At 40.2% G+C, this 16,823-nt stretch overlaps 1 pseudogene; it reads left to right on the top strand.

Moving 5' to 3' along the window:
- The window catches only part of LOC100656144 (asparagine--tRNA ligase, cytoplasmic-like), a 62,560-nt pseudogene that overhangs the window by 25,009 nt on the left and 20,728 nt on the right, over positions 1-16,823 (top strand).

Genomic DNA, 16,823 nt, shown 5'->3' with positions numbered 1-16,823 from the left:
CCGCAGTCCCACTTTTCAGGGGAAACTGCTCTTGAAACTTGTTATTGTAAAACTTGCAGAAGTTTTCTATACGTCTAAGTTGTTTCAGGCAGAAACGGAATTCTAGCATGTGCCGTGAGCCTGATATTCCACAGGTGTTCCTAGCCCTTTGATTCAACGCTGTTACCCAGTCTTTTTTCCCCACATTTTTTTGACACTAACTAATCCTTTTCCTCTTTTTCAAGCCTCCTCTTTCTGACTCCAAGCAGTGAGCATATCTGGGATCTCTGCTTTTTCTCTGAATATTTTCTTCCTCAGAGAGCTCACCAATTCTCGGGGCAGGCTACCGTGTTCTCTCACGGTATTCTCTTGCTGCCAAACTTTCTTTTGGACTTTCTCAACCGCACTCATTCCTAAACCCATTGCTCACATTAACCACTCTAATAAAATTACACTTGCAGTTTCCTGAGGAATCTCTCAATCACAGAAATTCTCTTAGCTCCTCCGCCATGGACTTTTCTGTAGTATTAACTCTCCTATACTTTAAAACAAAACAAACAAACCTGGTGCCATCGAGTCAATTGCGACTCATAGGGACCCTATAGGACAGGGTAGAACTGCCCTGTAGGGAGCACCCGGTGGATTTGAACTGCTGACTTTTTGGTTAGTAGCCATAGCTCTTAACCACTATACCACCAGAGTTTCCCTCTACTTTAGAAGCACTCTTTCCCCTGGCTTCTGAGACACTGAATAATCCTAGTTCTCCCCTTTGAATTGGTGCCTCTCCTGCCGTATTGCTGGTCTGCAGGGTCTTTTGTTCTTTTTCTCTCTTCAGTGTCTCCCTGGGAAATTTCTTCATCTCCCACAACCTCAAACATCGCCTCAGCTTCACATATTCAATACTAGCTGACCTCTGCCAAATGTCACATTTCCAATTCTCTGCTGCTCATATTCACAATTTTACCTCGAGGTTAACATATCAAAACTTAAAGTCATACTACCTAAAAACATGTCCTTCTCCCGACTTCCTTATTTTCTGTTAATGGTACCACCTCTCTTTACGTCAATTGGGCAAAGTATTGGTTTTTTTCCTCTCCAGTGTGCCTTCAACTGTCTTTCCCATAAATGCTACACAGCCATCTTTTTGCCTCCTTTTCTTCCATCTTAGGAGCCCTGGTGGCACAGTGATTAAGTGCTTGGCTGCTAACTGAAAAGTGGGTGATTCAAACCCACCAGCTGCTCCACGGAAGAAAAGACCTGGCAATCTGCTCAGGTAAAAATTTCAGCCTAGGAAACCACATGGGGTAATTCTATTCAGTGGCATCACTGGGGGTGGGGTGGGGGAGAGGAGGTTGATGAGGCGACTGCACTGGGTGACAGTGTCAGAGGGGGTAACACCGAAATGACTGTCTATAAAATTTTTGTGCAATGTTTCAGCAGAAATTTATTAATTTTTATAAAAATATCCCTGTAGTTAGTAATAACAACAAAAACATTTTTTGTAAGGCCAGTTTAAGTGTATCAGTACACCTACAAGGCTAAAAGTCCATGCTAACTTCCTTTTGAACCTTCTAATGTGCTCTGGTCCGATATGCCATTGTTACCCAATTACACCGACACTTTGAATCATGTGGTTTCGTCTATATGTGCTGCAACCACATACTGTTATTTTTGTTGCTGCTGGTGCTTCTATAAAACAACATAAAAAAATAAACATCACTGTCGAGTCTATAAACAAGATTTTCCAAGTGTTTCTACAGTCTCTGATTTTGTCAAATTTTCTGGTGTTTTAGCTACAATATTGTGGTAATTAGTATTTGTGAAACTATATCAATAACTTTTTGAGGATGAAGTACTAATTAAAGGAAAAGAAGGAGAGATATATGGGAATTATGATTTACAAGTAACAGTCATTAGTACAAAAAATGTTACTAACGATCCTGTATGGTCTGGTACAGAAAGCAGTCCATGGTGTGGGTGGGGGGCCGGGGAGGGAGGGAAGGGGATGGGACACCAACCAACTCTAGTGATCCCACTGGTTCTACTCTGTCCTATAGGGCCACTATGAGTTGGAATCAACTCAAAGGCACACAATAAAAATCTCAACAACAACAGCAACAATCTTTATGGGAGGAGATTGCCAGGCCTTTTCTAGCACAGAGTGGGTTAGAACTAGCACATAGTGGCTGGGTGGGTTAGAACTGCTGACCTTTCAGTTGGCATCTGAGTGTTTAAGCATTGTGCCACCAGGGCTCCTTAATAAGCCTACTACATGTCAATATAAATAATATATTTTTTAAAAAATAGTTACATTTTCAAAAAAAAATGTGACATTGTTTTACATTTTTGCAGCTCCTTGTAATGACTGACTTAATAGAAGACAGCTGTATTCTCTTAGCTGAATCTCCATTCAATCTGCTGTGATACCACATATCATGTAGCCTCTGGAAAACTCCATTGTGTACTTACAAAAAGGCAAATAATGTCTCAGTATTATTAGGGAAATCACCTGACCTCACAGACCCTTTGGTAGTGTCTCAGGTTCCCAGACCACACACTGAGAACCACTGCTATGTCTTTATCTCTCATTGCTCCTCAACCAACCCCCATACTGCAATTCAACCAGACTACATATTCTGTATCCCCTAAACACATTTTCATGCCTGTTCTCTGAAATAAGTATTTTGATCAAGCAACTTCATTTCCAATGCATACATTGGGAGTATTCTATGGTTGGCCCATGGTATAGGGATTTAATAGAAAAAAATAAAATGAGCATTTTTGTCTAATTTGCTGGAAAGCTCTCTAGATTGGGAAACAGAAGGCTTAAATCTAATCAATTCTGTAATATTTAATGTTATCTTGAACAAGTTATTTAACTTCTTGGTTCTCAGTTCTTGCATTTATGAGCAGAGGAAACGAGATGGGATGATCTCTGGGGGTCATTCAGGATCTAAAATCATCAATGAGTTGGAATTAAATCATCTGTATTCTGAAGAAATGGGAAAGACCTGCCACTTCCAATATTTCGTATAAGTTGTATGAATCCTTCTCTGTTTTTCTCTTCATAGTTAACCACAAATTACTGTCTTCTTTTTTTTATGCATAAAAAAATTTGGTTATCTGCGTTTGCAGTTTCTAATGGTTGTCTCGAAGGGCTTCAAGAGAGAATCCACTGGACCTTGATTGCGCTTCTTGAATTGGTATTTTATAATTTTAAATAAATTTGGAAACATCTTGGCCATTATTTCTTCAATTCCTTTTTCTTTTCCTCCCCTCTCCTTCAGAAGCTCAATTACACACTGGTACACAGGATGCTGACACTCTGTTCTTTTTAGTCGCCGTGTTTCATTTGGAAACCCTGGTGGCGTAGTGGTTAAGTGCTACGGCTGCTAACCAAAGGGTTGGCAGTTTGAATCCACCAGGGGCACCTTGGAAACTCTACGGGGGGCAGTTCTACTCTGTCCTATAGGATCACTATGAGTCGGAATTGACTCAACGGTGCTGGGTTTGGTTTTTGGTGTTTCATTTTGTATAGTTTCTATTGGTGTGTCTTCAAATTTACTAGTTTCTAATTCCACAGTGTCAAATATCCTGTCAACCCCATTCAGCATCAGGGTCATTTTCATCTCAGACATTGTATTTTTCACCTCTTGCAGATCAATTTGGCTTTTTTTTTTTTGTATCTTGCCTCTTCTTAACACATTTTCCTCTACCTACTGGAGTGTATTTATAATAGCTGTTTTAACATCCTTACCTACTAATTCTATGGTTTATTTTATTGGGTCTGTTTTTATTGATTAATTTTTTCTTCTCATTATAGATCATATTTTCCTTCTTCTTTATATGTCTAGCAATTTTTGGTTGGATGTCAGACACTTAATTTCACATCATTGCATGCTGGATATTTCTTAATTCCTTTAAATATTCTTGAAACTTCTTCTGGAATGCAGTTAAGTCACTCTGAAACAATTTGATCTTTTCAAAGTTTGCTTTTAAGCTTGTTTAGCTGGGACCAGAGCAGCCTTTAGTCTAGAGTTATTTTGGCCCATAACTGAAAGCAATACCTTTCTGAGTGCTCTATTTGTTGCCCTGTGTATTACACTCTGACTGAATTATTCCAAGCCCTGCGTGATCTCTGGGGATTATTCCACCTGTTCCTTTGTGGCGATTTTTTCCCAGGCTTTCAGCAGATACATGAACCAACAAATACTCAGCTGAAGATTCAAGGGGAACTCTCTGAAGACCTCCATCACTCTCTTGGTGCAGTTCACTCCTCTCTGCACAGCAATCTTTTTTCTGGAACTCTGACCTACACATTCGAGCCACATTGGCCCTCCGAATCCTCACCTCTGTCTTCTTAACTCTGGGAGCCACCAGGCTCTGTGTCGGTTCCTCTATCCTGTACTACAGCCTGGAAACATTCCTTAAGCGATAAGTTGCAGGCAATTCTAGGGTTAATTTCCATTTTCTCAGGGACTGCTGTCCTGTGCTGCCTGCTGTCCAATGTCTGAAATCTGTTGTTTTGTATTTATGTTCACTTTTAGTAAGTTTTAAAGTTTTGTCTTTCACATTTAAGTCTTTGATTTGTCTGGACTAGATTTGTCTTTTTAGTGGTATGTAGCTGGGATCCAACTTCATTTACGAATAACCAATTCTCCTAACCTGCTTATCGACTACTCCATCTTATCCCCACAGAGCTGCAGTTTAACCTCTGCCATGTATCAAATGTCCAGTTTCTGAGCATTTGGCTTCTGTTGCACTGGTCAATTTGTCTATTCCTGCTCCAAGATTATACTTCTTAATTATTAGAGTTTTATAATATTTTAATATCTGTTGGGCAAGTACCCCCACCTTATTTCTCTTCACTAGGAATATTGGTCATTCCTGGCACACTGCTGTTCTGTACTCATTTAAGCATTAGTGTTTCAAGTTCTGGTGTCTCTGGGTGGCGGAAACTGTTAACGTGCCAGGCTCTAACCAAAAGGCTGGAGGTTCAAGTCCACCCACAGGTGCCTTGGAAGAAAGCCCTGGTAATCTAATTCTGAAAAATCGGCCATGAAAACCCTGTGGAGCATAGTCCTACTCTGACACACACGGGGTTGCCAGGAGTTGGAGTTGCCTCGATGGCAACTGGTTTTGTCAAGCTCCACCAAAAACAGTGCTGGAGTTTTACTTGTGTTGCATTGAAATTGTTATAGATTGAATTGTGTCCCCCCAAAATATGTATTATAAATCCTAATCCCTCTACCTGTAGTTATAGTCCGATTTGGGAATGAGTTTTCTTCGTTATGTTAATGAGGCAGTATTAGTTTAGGGTATGTCTTAAATCAATCTCTTTTGAGATACAAAAAGAGCAACCAAGCAAACAAGCACGGATAGGGGAAGCTAGATGCTACGCCACGTGCAGATCACCAAGGAATCGAGTAACAAACAGAAGCTTGGAAGAGACAAGGACCTTCCCTCAGAGCTGACAGAGAGAGAACGTCTTCCCCGAGAGTCGGCTCCCAGATTTCAGACTTCTAGATTTCTAAACTGTGAGAAAATAAATCTCTATTCATTAAAACCACATACTCATGGTATGTGTTACAGCAGCACCGCATAACCAAAATTACAAATCAGTTTGAAGTGTATTTACATCTTTAGAGTATTGAGTATTCCTGTTTGTGAATATGAGATGTTTCTCAAATTATTTAGTTCTTTTTTAATGTCTTTCAATGAATATGCATAATTACAGCATCATGCCCCCTCCCTTCCTAAAGTTAGTTAGCTGGGTGTGAAGCCTGCTATTTTAGACAGACAAAGAACACCTTAACTGCTCAGGCTATTTTCAAAAACCAGAGACAGAAAGCCAAACTTAGTTCTTTGTCCCACAAATATCATTTAGTTCTAAGTGTTTTTCAATGTTCATTTTGACTTTTTTGTTTTAACCATGATCTAGTAGTCTATTTTAAATTTTTAAATGTATGTGGATTTTTATTTACATTTTTGTTATCAATAATGGCTCACAAATATTTAGGATTGTTGTCCTGTTTGGGAGAATATGATCACATTTCTTTCACGTGTAGGTTGTAAGATTTCAGAGCATTCCAAGTTCCCTGAACTTCAAAACCGTCTTTGATGGGACAACACTCAATGACTAGTTGGCCGTAGAAGACAGATGTGCTTGTTTGGAAGGGCATTATGAATTTAATGTTTTGTTAGATGATATCAGAATTTTGTCAAGTCAGTAAGCTATTTATATTTTTCCCAGTGTATTCATATGCATCATTTCTCTTCATTAATGCATTATCAAACAACTCAAGAGGCTATTTGTTACTTCTGTTTGAAAAGTATTTGTTTTTCTTAACAAATTATGGCTTTTGGTATGACTTAAACACTTTTTATCACAATTTTACTGATGTCAAAATAATTTCTATTGGTTTTACTGATCATCTTAATCAGTTTCACACTCCATTAATCCTAACTGGATTTCCCCTCTGCTGTTGAAATACCCTTCATATATGTCCAAGTCAGGCATTTTTAGTGTGCTCAAATATCTATTCAAATTGCAATTAAAGTGACAAACTGGTTTTATCAATTTTTTACATAAATATTTTACATCTCATTTGGATGTGGGGTTCTCTTCCAAATCTTTCACAATATTGGTTAGAATCTTTAAAATAATCAGCCTTAGAGTGGGCGGACCATCTGATTGCATTTAGTTTCTTTGAAGAAAGATCAAAGTCAGCATACATGTTTCAAATAGTCCAACTATGGACCAACCCTGAAAGACACATAACTTTTGTAAAACACCGATGAAATCAAATGAATGTGCCTTATATGGCATACATGTTAGCTTACTAAGGTTTTTAAGCATGCTTTGTTTTTTTGTTTGTCCTCACTTTCACAACACTTTTTGTATTTTTGTTTTTTTTTGTCCTCACTTTCACAACACTTTTCATAGGAGCCACAATGACTGATGTTCAATGACAGATTATATTCACTGGAACTTCGCTTTGTGAAATAAAGCAAAGGAAAGACGATTTTCAGTTGGCAAAAAAGTTAAAAATAGCTCCTAGGGCTTTCCATCATAACCGTGTCACCGGATAATTACCATCTGTTTAGTATTTGTCACAGCTAGTGTGGAAATCTGTAAGAATGAAATTGTATTTGTTGTCTGGTTAATTTTTCAATTTGCCATGTCATTCATTTTATACATCTTTTTTACACTGTTTCTATTAATTCTTTAGAAACTGTTTTGGATACATAAGTCCCATTTGGTTTTTCATTCTGACATGTTTCCACGTGTCCGTGAAAAAATAAAACAAAGTTCAGCAACTGGTTCATTGAGATCCATGAAATTTCCAGTGTTTGAGCATACCATTTTTCTTTGTAACCTCTGAAAGGCAAACATCTTTCACTTAAAATTTAATGACTACAACTACCCTTTTTACTTCAAATAATACTGACTGTTCTTTCTTGTCTGTTCATCTGTCCAGTAGAGCTTTATTTTAATTGATGTGGAATCCAAGTGTACTTGCTTTCTTTTGTTCTGTGGAATCCAAATGACTTTTGAGGGTTCTCAGTGTAAACTCTGTCTAAAATCTTTCTGAGGTAAGCTCTGTCTATTTTGTTAAAAACAGTTCACGAACAAAACAAAATATATAACTTCTAGTTTTGGAGTAAGCTAAGCAGGCTCTCATCACTACTTCACCATTTCTAAAGTTTTTTTCAAAATTTTTGTTTGAGAGAAACCCCTTTTGTCCATCATATGTTCTACTTGATTGACGATATCTTGGTTTTTTTAAAAAAAAAAAAAATCCAACTGCCTTTTATTAATCAATATTAAGCGAAATTATTACTCACAGTATCACAATAATGAAAGATCATGGTTCTTGTCAAACTTGACGACTTAACCAAAATAAAGCTGTTGGTGACTTTTGTGTGTGCCCTGTTGATCTAGAAATTATGAGTTTTTTACAATTTTATTTCTTCTTGTTTTTGTTTTTTTGTTGTTCTCTTTGGAAGCGTGTTTATTGTCATAGTCAATTTTAACTCTTTTTGGTCATTTTCATTATCTGTATTTTCTTGGCTATTGTGATTCTTTTTCTTTTCACGATTTTGGTTACAAAAGGTTTTAGTTTTATTACGATATTGCAGGACAGTTGTTGACATATTTCAAACTTTTCTTGGTTTCCTTTTTTGTTTGTTTTACATTTCTGGTTTTCACTAAGGTACCTCCCATCATATTTGAATTTTGGTATGATGAATAATTCTGAAAAAATGTGAATAGTCAGAAATTGAGGTATATACAAGGCCATTTCAAATGCATTTTAAAATTACCACTATACTACATGGAGTTACATAATTTGTAATCATATTATCTTTACAATATATGAAATGACCTATTGTGACTATGACAGATGTTTTATTCATTAGAATACTCACGTCTTCAGGTTATTTCACTGAGTTGGTGGAAACTTTCATCTGGGACTGCCAGATTTTGTCAGAACCAGAAACGTCAGGGAGACTAAGAGACAATCCAAGGGGATGCATAAAATGTACAGCCTCCCATAGTCAGACTTGTTGTTTGTAGCACAGTGCATAGTACTACATTGTGATATATTTTGTGTCACAGTGTGTCGGTTAGACCTGCTGATAAACAGATGCCAAGATGAGGTTAGACATAAAAGAAGTTTATTGAGGGAGGGAGATGGACAAGGTGAGGAGAGCCTTCGATTGTAATGTAGATCTGACATCTGTGGAAGAAGAGAGGGAAGGAGGGAAGGCAGAATCCCAGACTATCTCACAGTTCCAAGGAAGGGTCAATTAAGCCAGTGGGAATGTTTAAACCAAAGTCACCTGTTAGAAGAGTTCCATATCTCACTGGAATGGGCCTCCCTTGGTATCCCTGCCATGCTCACTCTTTGGATGGAACCAGGCTGCAAGAAGCATGACCTTGGCTTGAACAGAGTGGTGGATCCAATAGAACAGCAGTTGGAACAGTCAGTCAATTATGCCTTCTACAGCAGGTGATCTGAGTAGCGCACTTTCATGGCCACCACATGTGTATTTCCAACCAAAAGAAAAAGAATGGTGCATTCAAAATTGTATGAATTATTTTATTAAGAATATTACTAACAGGAGAGAATTTCAGTTTTGACTATGCACTGTTAAGAATCAAGTCTTTTGCTGAACCAAACCCAATGTGCTCCAGTAGTATTCTGACTCATAGAGGCCCTACAGACAGTAGAACTGCCCCGTAGGGTTTGCAAGGCTGCAAATCTTTATGGAAGCAGACTGCCACATCTTTCTCCTGCAATCTTCGACCTACAAGTATTTTAAATTTTAATTACATATAATATAACTACAAAAAATGCACATTAAATGTACAAATCACTAAATTATCCATACCAAACATGGCTATATTGTACTCATGATTTTACAAGTCCATTGATTACCCTGGTGGCGTAGTGGTTAAGTGCTACAGCTGCTAACCAAAGAGTCGGCAGTTCAAATCCACCAGGCGCTCCTTGGAAACTCTATGGGGCAGTTCTACTCTGTTCTATAGGGTCACTATGAGTTGGAATCGACTCGACGGCACTGGGATTTTTTGGTTTTTAGCTTCTGGCTTCATACATTTCAGATCTTGTTTTTACTGCAGTACTCACTTACTCAGGCTGTTAAATGCCATAGGATTCATCCATACAGTAATGCAAACTCTGCCTGTCATGACACTGGGTGAGATGGCCCAGCAGGTAGTAGAAATATTCTTGGAAGCCATTCTTATACTGGAATGACTAGCAATAACCTGACCACACATGAATGTAATAGCAAACCGTATAAATATATCTTACCTGACCCAAACTGAACGCATCACTGAACTGTATACGTGTGTATACTCACAGGCTGTACTCTAAATCCCAAGCAATTATGAGCTGCTTTTTTTAGGATGAGGACTGTATTGATCCCAATGGGTTATGCACATAAGACACTCAGCGTTAGCAATTGAAACCATTATCACTATTTATAGAAAGCATACAGTAAACAACAGGAAAAGATTTGAGGTGAACCAGTTCCTTCCACCCCTAAGAGTATCTTAGTATTGTAGGGGATGAACCCACTTACATCTAAAAGGGACCCTTCCCAAATTACATATGCTCTTTTCTGTGTCACTGGGCAGGCCCATGGATTAGGTGTCAGCAGGTATCTCTTTCTCTCCGCCAGCAAGTATGCCATCACTCTGGTCAGTTGTGGTGTGGCTGTGTTCATTCTCTCTCTCTCTCTCTCTCTCTCTCTCCGAGATTTTCTTGGCCAGGTCTGGGCCCCTGTGCTTGCTGGTACAGCTATCAACCAGCAGCTTTGGGACAATCCTGGGCCAGTGCCACAATTAGGCCAGCATTACAACAGCTCTTTTAGGGGCAACCACTGTATGGTATATGACCAAGCCTCTGCTCCACTGGCAACCTCCTGCCCAGAGGTGCCCAGCTTCGCTTGGTGGGCTGACTTTGCCCACTACTACCGTCTGCTGGTCCTGTGGTTCCTGCTGTACCCACCACTGCCTCTCGTTTCTCTGTCGCTTGGCTCTGCTGTACTGGCTACAGTTTCTCTCAGCCTTCAGCATTATCAGCTCAGTGAGTGTTACCAGCTCAGTGTTACAGCCCTTCCACTTGAGACTAGGAGGTTCTCAGCACAGGGACCCCAGGTCCAAAGGACTGCTGCTTTCCAGGCTTTTGTTGATCAGGTCCCCATCTGAGCCACTGCATTCTAGGGTTTTTTATCAGTCACTGGGTGAGCCTCCCAGCCAATCCTACTAAAGGTCAAGTATTGGACAGGGTCCCGCAGTCAATCTGGGTAAAGGTCAGACTGGGCAGAGCCCCTCAGCCAATTCTGGTAAAGGTGAATAGCAAGCTGACCAATCCCTTGCAAGGTGCTTATTTGGCTAGCATGCAGACCAATTCTTTAGCAGATTGCAGCCAGAGCAATCATCCTGGGAGAATTACAAACCCAGGGCCAGGAAAGCCACATAAAAGGAAACCTGTTGTACCACAATCACCAATTCAAATTTCTCTTACCAGGCCCCAAAATGCAGGTACCCAATATCACCTGAAGAGAGGGGACATGTGATCTAGGGGAAGTTGGATTAGAAGGAAAGAATTGTCTGAATTGATTATGGATATAGTATCTTACTTTTGAAATAATTTACAAAAGCATATGCCTATGTGAACACTTTGCTCAGGTTCCTCCCATTGAAAGGGGCCCATGCCAGGGATGGTCTCTAAAGCTTAAACTTTGATAGCTTCATGGTAAACCCACCTCTGGGAAGAAGCCAGTACTCCCACCGCTTCTTCTGGAGCTATACACACCTACTGCTGGTGAAAATTTACTAAATGCTTTGCCAAGATATAAAAAAGGCCACCAGCTTTCAAGACTGCAATATCTATGTTCTCAACGCTAAGTCAATGCAACATATTTTAGCTTTCTGTTTTGATGCCACCACACTCACCACACTCAAGGTAAGAATTTCTACTCGGATAACAGACTAAACTGTTATATCAAGAGACTCAACAATAATGTGTCTTAAAGAAAAAGAACTTTATTTCTCTCCTATAAGAGACAGGCATCTACAAGAGCATCCCTCCTACATAACATAACAACTTCAAGGTGAACGGTTAGAGCTGGTGGGCAGCTTTGTTCCATGCAATTCTTCAGAGACCAGACCAACAGAGGCTCTACCATCTTCCACACCTGGCTTCCAAGATGAGTCTAGTCATTGTCATTCCAGATAATGCAAAGGGGATAAGAGTGGACCTCCAGGGCCAGGGCTTATCCCTTAAGAAAAGGAAGCAGCAGTTGCCCTCAGCACTACTATTCACATTGACAGCGGCTTTGCCACACGACCATACCTAGCAGAAAGAAGCTGGGGAATGTAGTTTAGTTGTTTGCCTAGGAAGAAAAGACAGAATGAATTTCCATAGGGCCTAGAAGTTTCTTCTGCCACAGGGCCTAAACTGAAGAAATTTTCCTCCAGAAGTCTCCAGCCTCCCCACCTCCCTACCTCATGCTGGGCCTAGGCTCAGGACCCTAATGGCTATATTGCTTCCGATATCTGCCATCAGGGCCAGTCAACCTCTCTCCAGCCCCCTGTTCCCTGTTACTCTGCCTCAATTCACTTCTTTATGAGGTGAACTTTGGAGATCTGACCTAATTCTTTTGAGACCAGTGATGCCTCAGAGAATGTGTCCCATGCAGGATAGAGCTCCTACCAAAAGCAAAGCCTTGCTAATCTTCATCCGCTCCACCCTGGCTTCTGTCCTGACCACCACACCCAAACTGCTCTTACGAATGTCCCCAGTGACCTGATAGAAACCTTTTAGTCCTCCTCTTAACATTTCAGCAGCATTCCAAACAGTTGACCACACCTTCTTGAAATACCCTTCTTTAGGTTTTTCTCGTATCTTTCTGGCTATCCCGCCTCAGACTCCTTCCCTAGCTTTCTTTCTCTTACATGGTCCCTAAAGCACAACAGAAACCCTGGTGGTGTAGTGGTTAAGAGCTACATCTGCTAACCAAAAGATTGGCAGTTTGAATCCACCAAGAGCTCCTTGGAAGCTACATGGGGTGGTTCTACTCTGGGTTGCTATGAGTCAGGATCAACTCGATGGCAATGGGTTTTGGTTTTTTTGTGGCACAACAATTAAGTGCTAGACTACTAGCCAAAAGTTGGTGGTTCAAACCCACCCAGAGGTGCCTTGGAAGATAGGCCTGGCAATCTGCTTCAGAAAAGTCACAGCTTTGAGAACCCAGTTCTACTCTGCACACATGGGGTTGCCACAGTCAGGGCCAACTCAATGGCAACCAACAACAACAACATGTATTGTTATTCTGGGCTCGTCTAATCCTTCTCCCCGGATTTCAAAATCCTCCATAATCTTTCCTCAGTCTGTCTGTTCAATTGCATTCCCCGCTCCAATCCAGAAGGCACCTTCTATGTTGAATACCTCGTTCTGTACTGCCTACCCCATACGACTCCACATCCATGAAACTGGGCTTAATATTCTCTTTCCTAGAACGCCGACACCTTCTCCTTCTAACTCTTCATATTACCTATCCTACGGAGAACACCAGACATTCTAGCTTTCCCCCATGTTCTAGCCAACTCCGAATCTCCTTTCTCCAAACTGTCTCAGCGTCCTCATTCCATATTTTCTCTGAGTGTGTGAGCCTTAGCTCATTGAGGGCGAGGACTGGATCTTCTTTTGTATCCCTCTCCCCCACTGCTGTGAGTTGCAATTGACTCGACGGCAACAAGTTTGGAAACCTTGGTGGCGTACTGGTTAAGAGCTACAGCTGCTAACCCTAAAGGTCAGTGGTTCAAGTCTACCGGGTGCTCCTTAGAAACTCTATGGGGCCCTTCTACTCTGTCCTTTAGGGTCTCTATGAGTTGGAATCGACTTGGGGCAACAGGTTAGGTTTTCCCCCACTGCACTTTGCACCTTTCTTTTCTTTCTTTCTTTTTTTTGGGGGGCTTTAAAGAACAGAAATTTATTGTCACATTTGTGCAGGCTAGTCTTCTGAATTCAGGGTGTCAGCAGGGCTATGTTCTCTCTCTGTGCTTAATGAGTTTTAGCTGGTTTTCTTGAACAAACACTTTTTAGATGGTTGCCAAACTTTGGTTAATTTCTAGAGTTCTGAAAAAGTTTTTTTTTTTTTTTAAACAATATTTGACAGCACTTTCTTTGCTTTTATGGGGGAACAGTTCTTACCCCACCTGTCCAGGAGTTCTCTCACTTTGGTTTCTTTTTTACTTTTTATCTTCTTCTTGATTAATCAAACATTTTGTGGCATTCCATTTCCATATTCTTAGCTAAAATTCACAAGTTTTTTTCCTCTTCATTTCGTATATACTCTGGAGTTTACAATTTATACAAGTGTAGTATGATTTAATACAGTTACCATTTCTCAGGCAGTGCAATAATGTTGCAATACTTCAACTCTATTCCCCCTTCTGCTTTTTACCATGGACTTAAAATCTCTACATAAAACATTGTCTTTACAGTCAATATTCATGCACATTCACTCACATGTTTACCTTTTTTATTTTTTTTAATTTCTTTCTGCATTTCTATTTTTCTCCCTGGGATAATTTTCCTTCTGCTTGGGGGAATTATCTTGAGTATTTTCTTACTGTGGGTCTGTTGGTGGTAAATTCTACCAGTTATTTATGTGAGAAAACATTTTTATTTTTTATCTTCAATTTTGAAAAGTAATTTCATTGGGCAAAGAAGTCTAGGTTTAGGAAGGTTTTTGTTGCTGCTGTTGCTTTTATTTTTGCTTTTAATTTTTTTATTATTGTCCATTTACAGAACAAACTAGCTTCTCATTAAACAGTACACATATTGTTTTGTGACATTGGCTACCAACTCCACAATATGTCAACACTCTCCCTTCTTGACTTTAGGTTCCCTATTACCAGTTTTCCTGTAGTGCTTGCCCCTGGGCTGGTGTGCCCCTTTAGTCTCCTTTTGTTTTATGGGCCTGTCTAGTTTTTGGTGGAGGGTGAGCCTCAGGAGCACTTTGCACCTTTCTCAAGAGGCTCTTATCAAGTCTTCCAATGATTGCTTTGAGGTGAATTTAATAGAAGTGGGTGTTGTAGGTTGTATTTTATCTAGACTTTAGAAGACTATTCCTCAAAGTTTTCTTATCAGAAGGCAAGAATGCTTGTCAGGTACAGATTCCCGGGACCCCCTCCAAACCCTCTGAAACTCTCCAGGGGAGAAGACTAGAAGTCTTTTTATTTTTCCTTGCCCTTCAGGAGCAGAAAGTTGAATTAATTATCAGTCTGTGCAACGCCTAGCTCTTATGTAATTTATTCTCTCTCATGCTTGTACCATACCTCACTTCCATTCCTCTCTTGCCCTCCATAACCATCCTTTCTAATGTTGGTGATGTATTAACAATTCTAATGTTTGTTTGTATGTATTCCTGCAATATAGGTATTGTTACCATGTATGCATATATTTTATGCAAATGTTATTGTGATCTATATACTTCTGTTTCTTACTTTTCCCACTAAGTACTATCTGGCTAAGTGTCCTCCATGTTACCATGTGTCCATTTAAGGCATTGTTCCTAACCACTGCACAATATTCCTTGGCATGTATTCGCTACCCAGTACTGGATCTTGAGTTACTTCCAACTCACCACTACTACAAATACAGCACCAAAGAACAACCTGATTCTTTTTCTGGGAGCCTAGACTATCTTTATAATTTGGTGAGATTATTGTTTACCTATTGAAGGTTGAGTAGAACAAACAAGTACAGACGAAAGAGGGGGAGGTCTCTTGCTTTCCAAATAACCGTTGGACACCTGCCCTCAAGGAGGGCTATAAATCCATTTATTTTCTAACAAAGGATAACAGCACTACAAAACAATGTTTGTTTTCAAGATACTAAGTTTAGTATACTTGATAGTACCAACAAATCTCAGGTAATTTATAACAAGGCTTGTCAAAAGGCTGATGGTCTTAGCATTAAGCTTCCATTTATTTGGCATCAATTATGGGAACACCCTAGTTACACCCTTGAGACAACCCTGATTCAAAAGAACATTTTGCAAACAATGGTGATCTCCCAAAGCACTCCCAGGGACAGTCCAGCCTAAATATCAATCAGGCCCAATCTGGAGTCCCAAATGCACTTAAACCAGAGCCAGTTGGCCTGTACTGTGTGTAATGCAGGTATTTTTAAAAGCTGAGCACAACAGAGGCTCTCCCATCAATTCTGGCTGGCCTCAATTTGTTGCCTGGAGCTATATTGCAGAATCTCTGATGTATTGCCAGAGGGGTCACTGGAGGATTGTGTATTTGCTCAAAGGTACTCTAACCCTCTTGTCTTTGCTCATAAGTCATAGCACTGAAATGCATGTATTGGCAAAAACTGCTCCAGCTGCCCAGGGCTTCTTATGACAAGCCCTTCAGATCTCTTGCCATCATATCTAACAATATGAGGGAAAAAGAGAGATACCTATATTTCCTGCAATAATAAGTATAGCACCAGGACTGGGGAATCTGAAGGCAATCCAAGAGGTTAATAAGAAATCTTAACAGTAACTCGAGGCAGCAGAGTTCCACATCTGTAACAGCATTCCTTGTTTACCTGGCTTAAAGAGCTAGGTTTGGTTAGATTTGAAAATGTAAGGAGCAAAGAAGAACAAGCTGCAGGTGCCTTGTGAACAGAGAGGGTGGAAGGTGCTGCATATTGATTGTGTCATGGGTGTGAGTGGAAGCCAAATTCCACCTACCTCTGTTTGTTTGTTTTCTCTGCTTAGCTCAGGGCAGTGTCAGCAGGCAGGAGAGCCACATTTTTTCTAATTAGTCTGTCCAGAGAGAGGACCTTTTTCCAATTGGCCAGCCAAAAGAAGACACATTTTTGCAGAGCCCAACACAGAGGGTTTTGGATGAGATTTCCATCCCCTCTGTTAAAAGGCACTTCATGTCCTTGCAGTGGCCCTGAGGACAGGGACATTGTGTCCATCATAGTTCAACCCTCAGGGACAAGCACAGTGAATGATACGTGATGGGTAATAAAATACAAGTTTATTGCACTGAATGGTCATCAACCTAGGATTTGTGACTTTAGAATCCTGGCATCTGTCTCCAACTGTATGTTCATACCAAAGCTGAGAAATCTAGGTAACCCATTTTTCTTAACCTCGCCAGGTTGACCCAACTTTTGCTTTTGGGGAGTGGGAATCACGTGTCCGCTTCCTTTATGATGCTCGAAGCAGCATGTACAGTGTTAAGGCCAAAGTAGGTACAGTAGCCACCCCTCCTTATCTGCGGTTTCGCTTTCCATGGT

This window comes from Loxodonta africana, chromosome 13, assembly GCF_030014295.1.
Source record: "Loxodonta africana isolate mLoxAfr1 chromosome 13, mLoxAfr1.hap2, whole genome shotgun sequence".
Classification (NCBI taxonomy): Eukaryota; Metazoa; Chordata; class Mammalia; order Proboscidea; family Elephantidae; genus Loxodonta; species Loxodonta africana.
Note: the sequence above shows the minus strand (reverse complement) of the source record. Positions and strands in the feature narration are given on the sequence as shown.